At 51.2% G+C, this 13,436-nt stretch overlaps 2 protein-coding genes across 8 annotated transcripts in view; one reads left to right on the forward strand and one right to left on the reverse strand.

The window, feature by feature from the left end:
* The window catches only part of INSYN2A (inhibitory synaptic factor 2A), a 58,523-nt gene extending 51,931 nt beyond the window's left edge, over positions 1-6,592 (reverse strand). For 4 of the 6 annotated variants that reach the window (XM_049103509.1, XM_025467633.3, XM_049103511.1 and 1 more), the window contains exons 1-2: positions 6,004-6,260; positions 5,204-5,338 (exon numbers count right to left, since the gene is read on the reverse strand). The gene's annotated coding sequence lies outside the window, so the exon portion shown is untranslated. Of the gene's footprint in view, positions 1-5,203; positions 5,339-6,003; positions 6,261-6,442 lie in introns of those variants that run through there. The other 2 variants (XM_025467632.3, XM_025467634.3) reach the window with 2 other exon arrangements.
* The window catches only part of DOCK1 (dedicator of cytokinesis 1), a 494,693-nt gene that overhangs the window by 251,620 nt on the left and 229,637 nt on the right, over positions 1-13,436 (forward strand). The window lies entirely within an intron of this gene.

Here is a 13,436-nt window from a genome sequence, read left to right on the forward strand (position 1 = left end):
CTTAAAGGGGAGTTAACTTCATCTGTGGAGACCAATATTAATAGCAAGAACAAAGCGACTTAAGCAAGGCTGGGAAGCACGTCTCTGAAGCCACCGTGCTGACAACTAACATTAAAACAAACACAGACAGTGAGTGATTGAGAAAAGTAGTTACCATTGGGCTTTGCAATGACCAGAAAAGCCAAATGAAAGCTATGGTTTGAAAGTCGAGGAACTTCTTTGTTTCGGCCATTTCTTCAATGTCAAGCATGTGGCACCAACTTTTCTGGGGAATGATTCCTGTCCACACTTTTCAGAGCTCTGTGAGTCTCATGGGCACGATTAGCAGGAAACTGGTCATTTGCACCATGTGATTTCAACAAAGAAAAAAGAAAAAGAGCAAGTCTTTAAACACCATTCTGGTGCTGGTAAACAAGAAGTGATAAATTGATGAGCCTGCCCCAAAGATCAGTGGAGTTGATGTCGTGATGTCAGATGGAGTTGTGAGGTCAAGGCCGAGAGGCAGACACATGTCTTCCGGTCATCTCGAGGTGACCCAGTGTATTTTGGTAAAGCTCCAGTGAAAATTCCTTCCAACCAAAAATGTCAGCATTTGGGGTATAAGTGCACCGAATCTGTCTGATGGAGGCAAGTTAGAATCTCTCATTTTTCCTTGTTTCTTTTATCCCAATACTAAGCCATTAAATGCAAACACCTTTTTTCTTTAGAAACTCAACTTCTACCCAACTGAATTTTTACCAAGGAAGACTCTAAGGCTGAGTTTGGTGGTAGAAAAACCCAAATCTTTGATACCTTCTTCTTTCCTAAACACTGTGCGGCCACATGTAAGAACCATCCATTTCGAGAAGCAGGCTTCCTTTCTACCACCTTATGTGTTTCCTTTTAATTTCTACTACAAAAAAGGTACAACTGGAAGTCAAAGAGAAAAATTATTGTCCAATCTGGATTCCCTGAATTTCTAGCAAAATCATTGACTAGGTTTATTACTAATAGCCTCATTAAATATTTATTAAGCATCTGTTTTTAGTACTATTCTTAGTCCTTTAAGAGTTTCTTTGTGCGTTGAATCCTTGGCCCATTGTTCTCTGCTTTGAAAGTATTTCTCCTGTTAGTTTTAAGAAGTAAAAGATGATGAAAAACCTATTTTTTAAAATAGTACTCCTGGTTGGAAACTCCAAATCAACTTTCTAATGGCAATCGCATTGTTTCCCCCAAACCTGCTGGTTCCTTGACAGAGATTCTCTGTTTTCACTTAGATTACCCACCACCCGGTTCCCATCTTTAATCCCTTCTTCATGTTGCCATGTTACAAAGATGTGCCATGCAGGATGTTTCTCTCGCAGCTGCCCCCTTACATTGTTCCCTAGTGCCACCAGTTACCCTTGATATCATTTAGTCGTCACCCATTACACCCTCTCAACTGGTCTCCAGGTCCTCGTCTCTGGTTTATCTCTAGCTAACAAGACGCAGTCTTCTGGAAATGCATATTATTGTTCCAAGTATTCAGGGGTCCCCCATAGCCAGGCAGCGCCTCCTGTCTTGCTGGTTCTTCCTCAAGCTGGCTTCACAGTCCTGCTTCACTCTCTGATCCCCACTCTTCCACCTTTTCCCAGTGTCACATCTCACTCTTCCCATACAAATCTCTTGCTCTCACCACCCGGCGAGTGGGCTCAGCTCCAGGATTTGCACATGCTGGGCTTAGGAGTCCAGTCTCAACCTTCATCCTGGGCAGGGCATCACTTTTTCTTGGGAACCTCCAAGGGTGCTGTCTATCCTATCCTGATTCTACCTCCCACCTCCTCTCGTCCTCCCGGACTGGAGCTTCTCGAGGACCTGTCACTTGGTTTCTTGACACTCACACGCTGCCTTGGCCACTGCTGCTGTTGCTCAGTACGTTTCCATGGACAAGTAGTCCTTGGTGGACAAAACCATTTTCATGTCAGTCTACTTTCCCTATGTTTGCCCATGTTCAGAACCCAGATTTGATAGTTCCACTACATTTCCCAGGACATGAAAATTGCTTACTATGAAAGTACATTACAGCTGATTTGAGGTCTTTAGTCTAACCATGAAGGACAGAAGCAAAAGCTAGAGAAATGAGAAGTTGACATACACAGGATGCTTCCCGGGGAACAACCAGTGTGGAGGGACCCACATCACCACTGGAATGACCTAGAAACACGAACAAAGACCGGTCAGTTCCATTAAGGTTGAGTGTGAGTGTGACACATCTCCATGGTGGCTCCTTAGCAGGGCCCCAGGCCATGAGCCTCCCCTCTCTGCTCTTTCCCTCTGGAGTTCTGAGGGGAGAACCACTTTCATTTGTGGCAGCCCACAGCCTCCTCCTCACATCTCTCGTATGCTGTAGTTTACTGCATTTCATTTTATGCCCAGGGCTAGATTATTAAGGTTTGAATTGGAATTTCCCATAGTAAATGTTAACACAAACTTTGATTAGCATTTTGCCATGCTGTGACTATTTTTAAAAAAATTTCTTGGGCCCGGTCATGGCTCTAATAGCGTAACTCAGGTGAACAGACAACATGTCCACGTGATCCCCTCTCTGATCTTGCTCAAGCTTCCCCGACAGCAAGATGACATGGTAAAGAGAGTGCTGTGGATGTAGAGTATTCTGGATAATCTGATCAATACCCTATACAAGCAATACTCATGAAGAATGACTTTGGAGATAGTTCTTTCCAAATTCCTTTGAAATATGGTATTAGCAAAAAGGTTTTTACTGTGGAAACATGATTTCCTTCTTGTCCCTAATATCTGCTTTTCTGTATTCAACTTAATTTTTTCACTGTCCCAATATGAGTTTGAGACTCTGCCCTCAGCAGGAAGACAGGGAGCTATCAGGTTAGAGGGTTTTGTTTTTATTTAGATCAGCGGTTCGTCTCTGGATAATATCTTTGTATACCTCAGAGTCCCTCAACTCATTCATTATGGTATGAATGATGTCTGAAGTGCATATGACTCACACCCACACTGAATATCCTGATGACTTATGGTAGAGGAGCCTCTGAATGAGTTTATATCAGGAATTGAATTTGGAACTAGGAGATGTCTCTGAAGTTATGGTTTCTCTTATTCTGAGAGGTAAGATTCTTGGTTGCTTGGAGACACTTTAGTGCCTCCGGATCCGAAGCAGAGACATTATCATATGTGGTCGAGAGGTTTGAACCTGTACTTGGTGTGGTTTACTGTTTAACATGAGAGCTTCACAACTTGTTTGTATGAATCCCGGCAGGGTCCCCACAACTTGGTATCAGTCCCTCTAGACTCTCCTTAATATATTAAGATACATTAACTTTTAAATCAAATGGATTAAAAATGATGATGTTTTACTATATTCATGCTATGGGATAGCTCACATATTGGAGAAAGACTTATCCAAATGTTTGTATGCGAATTTCATGGTAATAAAAGTGTTGTCATGTAATATCAATCATATTAAATTTTCCTTTAAAATATTGAAGTCACTCCATAATGTTATGAAATATTAAAATCAAATATGTGAGGAGACTGAAAAGGATCTGCCTCATAAATTATGTCAGCTAATTTTGGGCTGGAAACAAAGGTCTCAGTGGAATTATGGTAGGGAAGGGTTCTTCACATTTATGAAGGAATTGTTTAAAAGAAAGCGGCCAGTGTTGTCTGGGGAGCTCCAATAACCTCACTTTACCCAGATGGCTGTGGTTTGCCTCAAACAGGCATGCTTTTAAAAAAATATATATTTTATTTTATTTTTTTGGTTAACCACTGGCTGGTTATGCAGGAACCTTGACACACACCTGCTCAGGTGTCTGGATGGCTGGTCCGAGGGCTCTAGAATAAAATATTCCCACTGCCCCTGCCCCTGCCTTTCCACCTGGATGCTGGTCCATAGACCATCGCTTTGTGATCTAGCCGTGATTTCTTTATCCTTATTCCCCGAGAAGCAGCCTGTCCCCAACAGTAACTAATCTGCTCCTCATACAAGTGAGTTCGGTAGTTGTCGCTCTAAATGAGACAGCCATGGGTTAGAGCAGCCAGGAGAATACAAATGTCTAGCTAAGTGAACGCATCTGTCCAGCTGCTCGGCTGTGATCAGCTGTTAGTTCTGAGAATCGTTTTTATTTTCTCACTGCTTATTTCAATGTGTAGGAGTCTTCCTGGTAGACTGATGCCTTTTCGTGCACAAGCCTTTCACTTATGTGCTTATTTAAATTGCCTTTTCCTCTACAGAGGGAGAAATGACAAAAATTCTCTATCCTGCCATGGGGGGTGGGGGGGGAAGACAACTGTGGCAGAACAGAGAAGCCCCCAAGTAAACAGAGGAATGAGAGGATCCAACTCTCCATCGGGCTCTTTGAAAAGCTCTCTTTCCAGCTTTTGCCTCTTTAGCTAATTTCTTAACCAGTAGCTGTGCTTCTCAACAGGAGAAGGGGCCTGGTTTAAGTAAAAGCTCCAAGTCTTAATCACAATAATGAAAAATGAAGGTGTGACAACTGTAGTAAGTTTAAAGGCATACTTGGAGTTTCAAGGGCATCCTGCCTTTAAGTGGAGGTCTTGCCTTTAGCTAAGGAAATTAAACGGACTCCTCCTCTCTTTAAGGAAATGATGAATTTCGTGAAGAAAAGCACAAACTCTCTGTAGCTAACATAATTTATGCAAAATCATGCAATTAGTGATAGCCGTGCTAGACATTTTTTATCCAAATGCGCCTCTAATAAAACCATCATGAGTAGCAGTGCCATCTAATGTAAGTAGTAAACATGGGTAGTAAATTATTAATATCTGGTGAGGCATGCAGATGGCAGGGCTTCCATTTTTCCTTTGAGCTGCCTGTGCCCATTTGCTAATCTTTCTTGCAAAAAAAAATGGCAAAGATAAATATGAACTTTTCTTTGGAAAGTAACATTCAACAGGATATGAATGCAATAAATAGCACAATGTGAATAGTAAAAACCGGCACTTGCCGCCTCCGCAAAGTGAAATGGTGGTTACTTTCTGCTCCATCTGTAGCATAAGCTTAATAATAACGTTAGAGCATTTTCCTACAGTGTAGGACTGCCTGGGAATGGCCCCGGTCAGGTGATTTGGGTGGTATTTTTCAGTCAAGTCCCCATCCCTGTAACCTTGACAGTCCCCCACCGGCAAATGGAAAGGTAACCCCTAGCAAGTCCCTGTGCAAGGGAAAACCTCCGAGTGCACTGACCTCCACCCTCTCTGCTAGTCCGAGCTGTAGTCCTGTGAAATGATAGCGTGGCTTCCTGGCCAAGGCAAGGCTAGCCCAAAGTTCCTTCCCACTCCTGCCAGCTCCCCTCGGGCTGCTTCTGCAGAATGTAAGCGCCTAAGCAAGACAAGGTCAAATTAAAGTGCTTCATTGCCGCCTCTGGCTCAGGGGCCCAACAGGGCTTCCAGCCCCCCAGGCACAGACCTGCAGCGGCAAAGGGGTCAGGGCGGAAGCCCTGCCCTGTAGACGAGCCAGATGCACGGATTGTCTCCCCTACTGACTCCAGAGGCGCCTCTCCTCCCCCACTCCTGGCATCCCCTTATTGCTAGCTCCATCTCCCTGTGGCATATTTCTGGGTAGTAGAATGCTGAGGTCACAGGGACAGGTTCTTTCATCCCAGTGATGCTGGGAACCCTGAGCATGAAGCAGCAAGACGCAGACTCTCAGCAAGACGCTCTTGACTTTGGGCTCCAGGCGCTGCCCCGGCCGGGGGGCCGGCCCGCGGGCACCCTCCTCCCTCCTGCCCTCGCCCTCGGGCAGGCTCGCTCGCTCCCTCTGCAGCACTGGTCGGGTTCCCACGCCTGTCCCGGCCTGACACGGGGTGCCACGCACCCGGGGGCCCGGCCCGCAGCCCCGGGAAAGTGCCAACCGGAGCGAGCCCGGGCGCCACGGGGGGGAAACGCGTTATTTCACGTGGGCACCTGCCTTCGCGGCTGCTTGCGGCCCCTCTGCCCGGACTTACCCCCCTCCCCGCCCTGCCCCCCGAAGTTAACCAGCCGTACTTGCCAGTTCGCTCTAGTTTGCAAGACACTTAAGCAGCTCGCCACGTTCCGGAGCCGCGGCCGCCCGCGGTGCCCGGGGTCCGCCCGGCCGGGGCTCTGGGGCTCTGGGGCTCTGGGGCTCCCGGGCTCCGGGCGCTCCCGGGCGCTCCCGGGGCTGTGGCGTTTGCCTAGAGCCCGCGGCGTAGACCGGCGGCCCCGCTCCCGCTCCTCCCAGGCCGTCGCCAAAGTTGCCGGACGCCCCTCGGCGACCCGGCCGCGCCAGCTGCGGTTGCATAACGTCGCCCGCCGCGCGGTGCGCTCCCGGCCCCGGAGCCGCGGGGTCCCCGGCGAAGCCGCGTCCGGGGGCGCGCGGGAGCTCCCGGCCCGGGTGGGCGCCCGTCCGAGCGGCCGAGTGCGGAGGCGCCGGGGCGCGGAGCAGGGCGCGCGGGGCTGCGCTTACCTCCGGCTGCTCACAGGGAAGTCGAGGTCGGTGCAGCGCCGGGCTCGGGCATGTCTCTCCGCGGACCCGGGCGAGCCTGGCGCGGCGCGGAGCGCTCCGGGCAGGGCATCCGCGGCGAGGCTCGCCGGGCTCGCGCGGAGGAAGGCTCGGCCCCCGGGACCCGGCCGGCTGCGCGCCCGCCGCCCGCCGCCCGCCGCCCGCCCCCTCCACCGCCGCCGGCCCGGCCCCCGCCGGCCCCCGCCGGCCCCCGCCGGCCCCCGCGCCGCAGCTCGCGTCCGGGCGGCCCGGCTCAGCGGCGCGCGCGGGGAGGCAGCTCCGCCGGCCCCGGGGACTCCGCCAGCCACGGCCCCCCGGCTCCGCGCTCCTCCGATGTCCTCATTTACTGCGATTGTCTCCGGCGAGCCGGGCGGGGGCGGGGGCGGGGGCGGGGGGAGGGGGCGGGGGAAGTCCTTGCAGCCGCCCCCGGGGCCCCGCTACTCCGCGGAGCCCGGCGGCCGAGGACAGGGCGCCCGAGACGCGCGCCCGCCGCCCGTGCGCCCGGCTGGCGGCGAGGCGGGCGGAGCCCCGGGCCCCGCGGGGCGGGCGGGGGCGGGGCGGGGCGGGGGTGGGCGCTCCGGGGAGGGGGGCCCCCGCCCGCCGAGCCAGCCCGAGCCCAGCCCGAGCCCAGCCCGAGCCCAGCCCGAGCCCGAGCCCGAGCCCGAGCCCGAGCCGGAGGAGGCGGTGGAAGGAGCCGCCGGCGGCCGCCGCCTGCGCGCGGGGCTGCACCGCGGCGCGTCCTCGGGGTTCCTGGGCTGCAGGCGGCGCTGCGCGGCCCGGGAACTTGTTGAGTCTACCCCGGGGCCGCCTCCCGAGCAGCTGCAGGGAGGGGGCGCCGGGGTCGCCGGGCACCGTGGCCCGCTTGCGGCCGGCCGAGGGCTCTGGAATCCTGGAGCGCGGGGGGCGGGGGCGGGGGCGGGGGCGCGGGGCGCGGGGCGCGGGGCGGAGGCGGCGCCCCTCACCTGCGGCTTGCTCGGCGCGGCCCAGGGCCGGGCGCGTGCTCGTGTGCGGAGCCCCAGCCGGGGGCGGCCTCGCCCAGGGGAGGCTGGCAGGCAGGCCCGCCGGGAGGGCTGAGCACCGACGTGGGAGTGCCCCCTGGGTCGGCCGCCCGCTGGCATCGGAGCACTCCCGAGCCGGGCGCCAGCTCCGCTCCCCATCAGACCCCCTCCCTCCCTGTCGCTCACACCACCCACCTGCAGACGCCACCGGGGTAGGTGTCCTTTTCCTTGCAGGGCACAGTTGAGCGCACTTGGGGAGGAAGAGATCTGGGATGCACGGGGAGCTATACCCCACCCCCTCGCCCAATCCACCCGATCCACCAATGGGTACTAGTGGGTCTTCTGAGTGAGCTCACAGCAGCTGGGCCCCCGGGCCTCCCTGAGTCCTGGCTGACCCTGGTGCTCGGGCCTGAGACTAAGCAGCCAGCCGGCCACAGCGGGCTCCCTGAATTTTCTCAGGCTTGGGGCTCCGAGTTCACTCTTCTTGAACATATTTGAAAGCGGCCACACTCATGAGTGCGTCTGTTTCCCAAGGAAGGGCAGAGAAATGGTGGATCCAAGGGCAGCCACATGCTTTGGGGGGTGATTAAGGGGGAGGAGAGGATAAGCACCGTCACCAGTCCTTCAGACAGAGCTGCAGGTGCACACACCTCTCTCTGCCAGCACATCCCGGAGCCCCCGCCTCACCACCAGCCCCGTGCCTGGGACCTCACCATTGCTAGTTTCTTGTTCACCGAGCTGAAGTGAACCTAGCACGATGCCTAGTATGTTCTGTTCTACATACGTTACTTTATATGTAACGCTTTATTTGTCTGTACGTGGTGCTTGGGGCATTGCGTCCAATCGCTCCAGAGGAAAAGCATCCTAAGACCTCCTCCTTTCCCCTCTTACCTCGCAGCCTCCTTTGGGACACAAGTCGGCAGTCCTCTGGCATCCAGATGTGCACAGGAAGGGAGCCCTGAACCTGGGTCTCTAAACTCTGTCTACTTTCTTCGATGCTTTTCTACCTCCAGATCCCCGAGTCTGTTTTTTCAGACTATTTACTTCTCTGGCTGACCCACGGTGCTCATGAGAGCTGGTGTATGCCAACACATGTGCAAGCAGCCTGAAGACCTGTACCCCCTGTTCCGGCTGGAAGGGACCTGATGTTGGGGATGTGTAGGACTTGGGGACATTTGAAGCCAGGTGGAAGGGATCCTTGCCATGGACCGCTCCAAGATACATCCCCTGGGGAGGTACTGTTGCTACGGCAGGCCCAGTATTTCTCCCAGTGGTCTGGGGAGCTTTCTGTAAATCTTGCTTTATTGCTAATCCATAAAATCGAAATCTGCCTTCCATCCCTTAAACATGTCACTGTAAATAAAACTGCCGGGAAATACTGGGATTGTGCTGGTAGTAATGGGCAGCTATGTTTTTAGGGACCCGGATTAAAAACAGATAAACACAAACGCATGCACAGCAGGACAGAACAGAGCCATGGGGGGCAGTGTTAGCTGGCAAGACAGTGGCTCCAGGGACAGTGTTATTTGAGATACACATGATGTGTAAGTAGGAAGAAAAACTGTAAGTGGCAGGTTAGAAAACCCACTTATGTGAAGAGGAGAGTTTAATGAACTTCTTAGTATTATCAAGACTATCTCTGGGTGTTCAGTGGTTTCCTAGACTCTTAGTTTTTCAGTTAATCCAGGTCATTGGTATCCTCCTCCTTTTTTGAAGTAGGAAGCCTTTTGTTTACCGTATCACCTAATTGCAAATCTTCACATCACAAGCGTAAACACTGGCAAAAACTTGTTTCACTTTGCCTATGGTGGGATAGTCCACATGGGTGAGGCTGATGGATTGTCACGTTCTCATCTTGAAAGCAGACACTGTGAGGGGCTGACCAGGGAGACAGGGGATTCGTGAATGCCATCTTCCTGCCTGAAGATGCCCCGCTGCATTACCACTATTGAATTTTTTTTTTTTTTTTTTTTTTTTTTTTTGCAGACAAGACTGGTGCATGTTTTTAGGGTCTAGGATTAATTGTGATGTTCCGTTTCTGCAGAAGAGTTAAAGGTGGCAGAGAGTAGGTTCATTTTAGGACTCGATTAGGTAAAAATTGGTTCCTTGCATTTTGCTTCTGATTTTTGCTGAAAAAGATGGGCTTGTGAAGGGACAAATAGCTACTCTTTAAGTAGGGTCTTCTGAAAGCAGAAGCCCCCAAAAAATAAGAGACAAGAACGTACAAGAGAGATGGCTAAAAGCCTAGCCGAGCCTCTCTCCTTTTGCCTTCTCGTGCAGAGAATTACCAGATGCCAGCCCTGCTGTTGAGTTGAGTCACCGGAGGTCTCAATTTCCACCTTAAAAAAGACAAGAATATGCAAATCAGAGATGGATGATGATGTTGGTAACAGTTTTGCCCCCCTGAGTTCCAAACTGGAAATAACTCAGGTATCTATGAGCAGTAGAATGGATAAGAATTTCCGGGTTTCCTCATGCAGTGGATGGAGTACCACACAGCAAGGGACAGAACCGGTGGCTGATGCGTGCAGCAACACGAATGCCGTTCACAAACATGCTGCAGAAGCAGCCAGACCCGAGAGTGTACGTGCTAAGATGCCATTTCAACGAGGCGCGAGAATGCAGAAAAAGTAACACGTCAGTATGGTGGTTACCCCTGCCCTGGGCCCCACCACCCCACCTGGTGCTGGGTTGTCTGATGTTGAACTCGGTGGTTGCACACCTTGTTCGTATGGGAAGGTTCACTGAGGCGTTCTTTTTGGCACGCGTCCTTTCTGTCTGGGCCTCCTCACTGCCCTTGCAGCATCCACGCATGTGCTCCCCGGTCATGTATCCTTGCAAAGGAACCGGCCTACCAGTCAGTGCAGTTCGCTTGCTTTGTTGCTGATTTGATAAAATGGCTGAAGCCACTTTATCTCCAAAACCCAAGGTGGGAGAAAAGAGGGTGCCTGTACACACACTGCTGCGATAGGTGAGACTTTTTGTCCAGCTCTGGACTAGAACTTTCCTCGTCGGGAGGCTGCCACTGAGCACCTGCCTGACTCTCGCAGGCCGCCATCATGGCGTTCTCTCTGGACGGGGTTTCCCTCCCTTGTCCTTGACTGTTCTGAGTGACTGTCAGGTGCGCCGGTGTCTGTGATGGTGGGTTACATCCTCCCGTTCAGAAGCTGTGGTAACAGATCGGCTGCACTCAACCCCTACAAAGGAGAGGTAACTCAGGGCGGCCTGGGCCTCGAGGAGAGATCAGTCACACCTGGACGCTCCTCTTTTCTCTTTCAAGAACAAGACATCCTGCTCAAAGGGGCTCCAGCCAGACCTCATCTTTTGCCTAGAAGACTTGAGAGAAGCCCTTCTGAATCACTTCCTTTGTCATATTCTGCTCAAGCATTTACTCTCCGCTTTCTGGACTGACTTTCTGAGCAAAAGAGTCTCCCTCTGTGTGAAGCCCCATGCCTGTGGCTCTTCCATTGTCCTGGCAACAAAGCTGTGTTTCCTCCTGGTGGGCAGCGGAGCTGTGTTTCTGAAGTGCTGGTCCATGCTCCGGGGGACTCTTCCCCACCCCAAATTTCTTTTCCTTCCATGATGAGCGACTAGAGATGGGTTTATTGGCCTGGAATACAATTTGGTTTGGAAAAACTGAGCATCACACAAGATTAGTTGAAATCCCTGGTTTTCTATTATGCATCATTGTGAATCTGATTTATCTGTAGAAAATGGAATGGTTTTATTTGTCAAGAGAACAAAGGTGGCTCTGGGTTTCCTTTCACGCATCGTACAACAGGGGCAGTAGTATTTAGAGATAGTGAAGAGGGGACATGTGCCTCTGGCTCGCTCCCTTCCTCCCTTTAGCACCCCTGATCAGACCCAGAGGCTTCCCCTTTCCCCCCCATTAAGTCAGTAACTGCCCCTCATTGCTGATTGAGGAGCGCGTGGACTGTGTTTTGTTGGTGGGGTTGACGGGTCTCCAGGGCTTTTTCCTTGTCCAACTCTGACCGCCTCTGCACGAGGAAAAGGCTAAGGGGCTTTTCTGAATCCTTTCTGGGAACACCGGTATCCATCTGAGCTTGCCAAGGGCAGCTGCTCCTCATCCAGCAGGTGATGTGCCAGGCCAAAGAATGATACCTTGGACCAGAATTAGGTCAAGAAGGGATAAAACTTGCTTTCAGATTTCCGTGTCTGCTCTGCTAATCTACTTTGCGGGTATCAGGACCATTGACGGCCCTCCCTTCCACGGCCGTCTGCCCCCACGCACACAAGGCCTCTCTGCGTTTGGGCGGCCACCGCGGGGAGGCCTGAGGTCTGGCACAGCACCTTCTGGTAGAGCTATTCCTGCCTGCCATCCATATGCACCTGAGCTTCATAGACCTGAAGGTGGGATAGGGAGAGGGGGAGAGAGAAGACAGCGGGATGCTCTTCCGTAGAACTTCTCTGACGGTGACAGGTCACTTTGGTTGTTCATCTGCAGTGCTGGGTACACTACGCAATGTCTCTTTTTCTCCTCGCAGGACAACCATGAACTGGATATTGTTAAATTATTTTCATAGATAAAGAACAGAGACTTATGGTAATTTCTCCAAGGTCACACAGCTAGGAAGTGATGAAGCCTAGATTCAAATCTAATTCTGCTGGATGCCCCAAAGCAACAACCCGCCCAGGTTCATTATTTAGATAGGAACTTGAGTGTTGTTCAAGGGCACATGTTAGAAGTTAGTGTTTCTATAAATTACTCGGTGCTATTTAGACACGATGGCCCTAATTGAGAATGTCATTAACCACTGGCATGCTCTCCTGGCACTTACCTGGCCCCGAGCAACAGCAGGTACCTGCGTCCAGAGCGTCACCGTCCCTTCCACTCCTTTTGTGGTATTCGTAGAACCCTCTCATGGGACAGATCCTGACTAGAAGTGTTAACTGTTACCATCAAGCAGATAATACATCTAGGCTGACTAAAGAGTGTCTTTGAGCGAATGTTCTTTTACCTTTCATAGCTATGCTTCATCTTACCACTGTATCAGTTATACTTAGAAGTCAAAACAGTCACTGGAACAGCAGTGTACCATAATCAGGGCACGTTTGGGTAGCCCTTATTGCTTGTCCAGTATCATCTCAATATTGTAACACATTTTCTTCATTGAATAACAATAGTTGTCCTTCTCTATTGATCGATCGACCAACAAAGACCATTTCACATTCTTTGGGTGCCAGTGGTGGTCTCATCACCTGACTTGAGATGTATTGTTCAGTCCTGTCGATTATGGACGACATGGTAGCAAGCTACCGTATATTGGAAAGCAGGCATTTTGCTTTTTAAATGCTGAGTTCCAAATGGGAGTAGTACAGAATTGTTTAAAAATCTCCAATTGCACCTGATGACCTCTAAGGTCACTGGATTTTCAGTTCCGTATTTTTTGATAAACAGTTGTTTTTTGGTTTTTTTTTGTTGTTGTTGTTTTTCATATCATTGAATCCTTGGAGAATTAAGTAGGTCATTACTTTAATTCCATTGCTCTGTAGATTTGCAGGTCTCCCATCTCCTATTTGCCTAATTTGTGGTTTGGCACATTCTGGAGCTTTGCTGAGATCTAAATGCGTGCACTCCCTTACATGCTCACTTCGGGGTTGCCATTCATTAATACTAACGTCCTTTTAACGGATGGTAAAGCAATCATCAAGAACACATTTTAACATGTTTCTTATGCAACTTTAATTGTCCCTGGGATTTTAAGAAAGCCGGACATTTTGATTTTAAATGTTGCTCAGTAGTCTTTCTTAAACACAAATCCAATTTGGCTCATTGGTCAGTGTTCGTGCTTGGATAGTAGATGTCCCGGTTTTCTCAATCCCAGTATCCCAACCATCACGGTTCCGTGGTAGGTCCTCTCCCTTCCCTGGAAGGAGAGCTCTAAGCGGCCCCCAGGCCTCTCAAAGTCAGGAGATGGAAGCATCTTCATATCCCGGAG

The sequence above is a fragment of the Canis lupus genome, chromosome 28, assembly GCF_003254725.2.
Source record: "Canis lupus dingo isolate Sandy chromosome 28, ASM325472v2, whole genome shotgun sequence".
NCBI classification, from domain to species: Eukaryota; Metazoa; Chordata; class Mammalia; order Carnivora; family Canidae; genus Canis; species Canis lupus.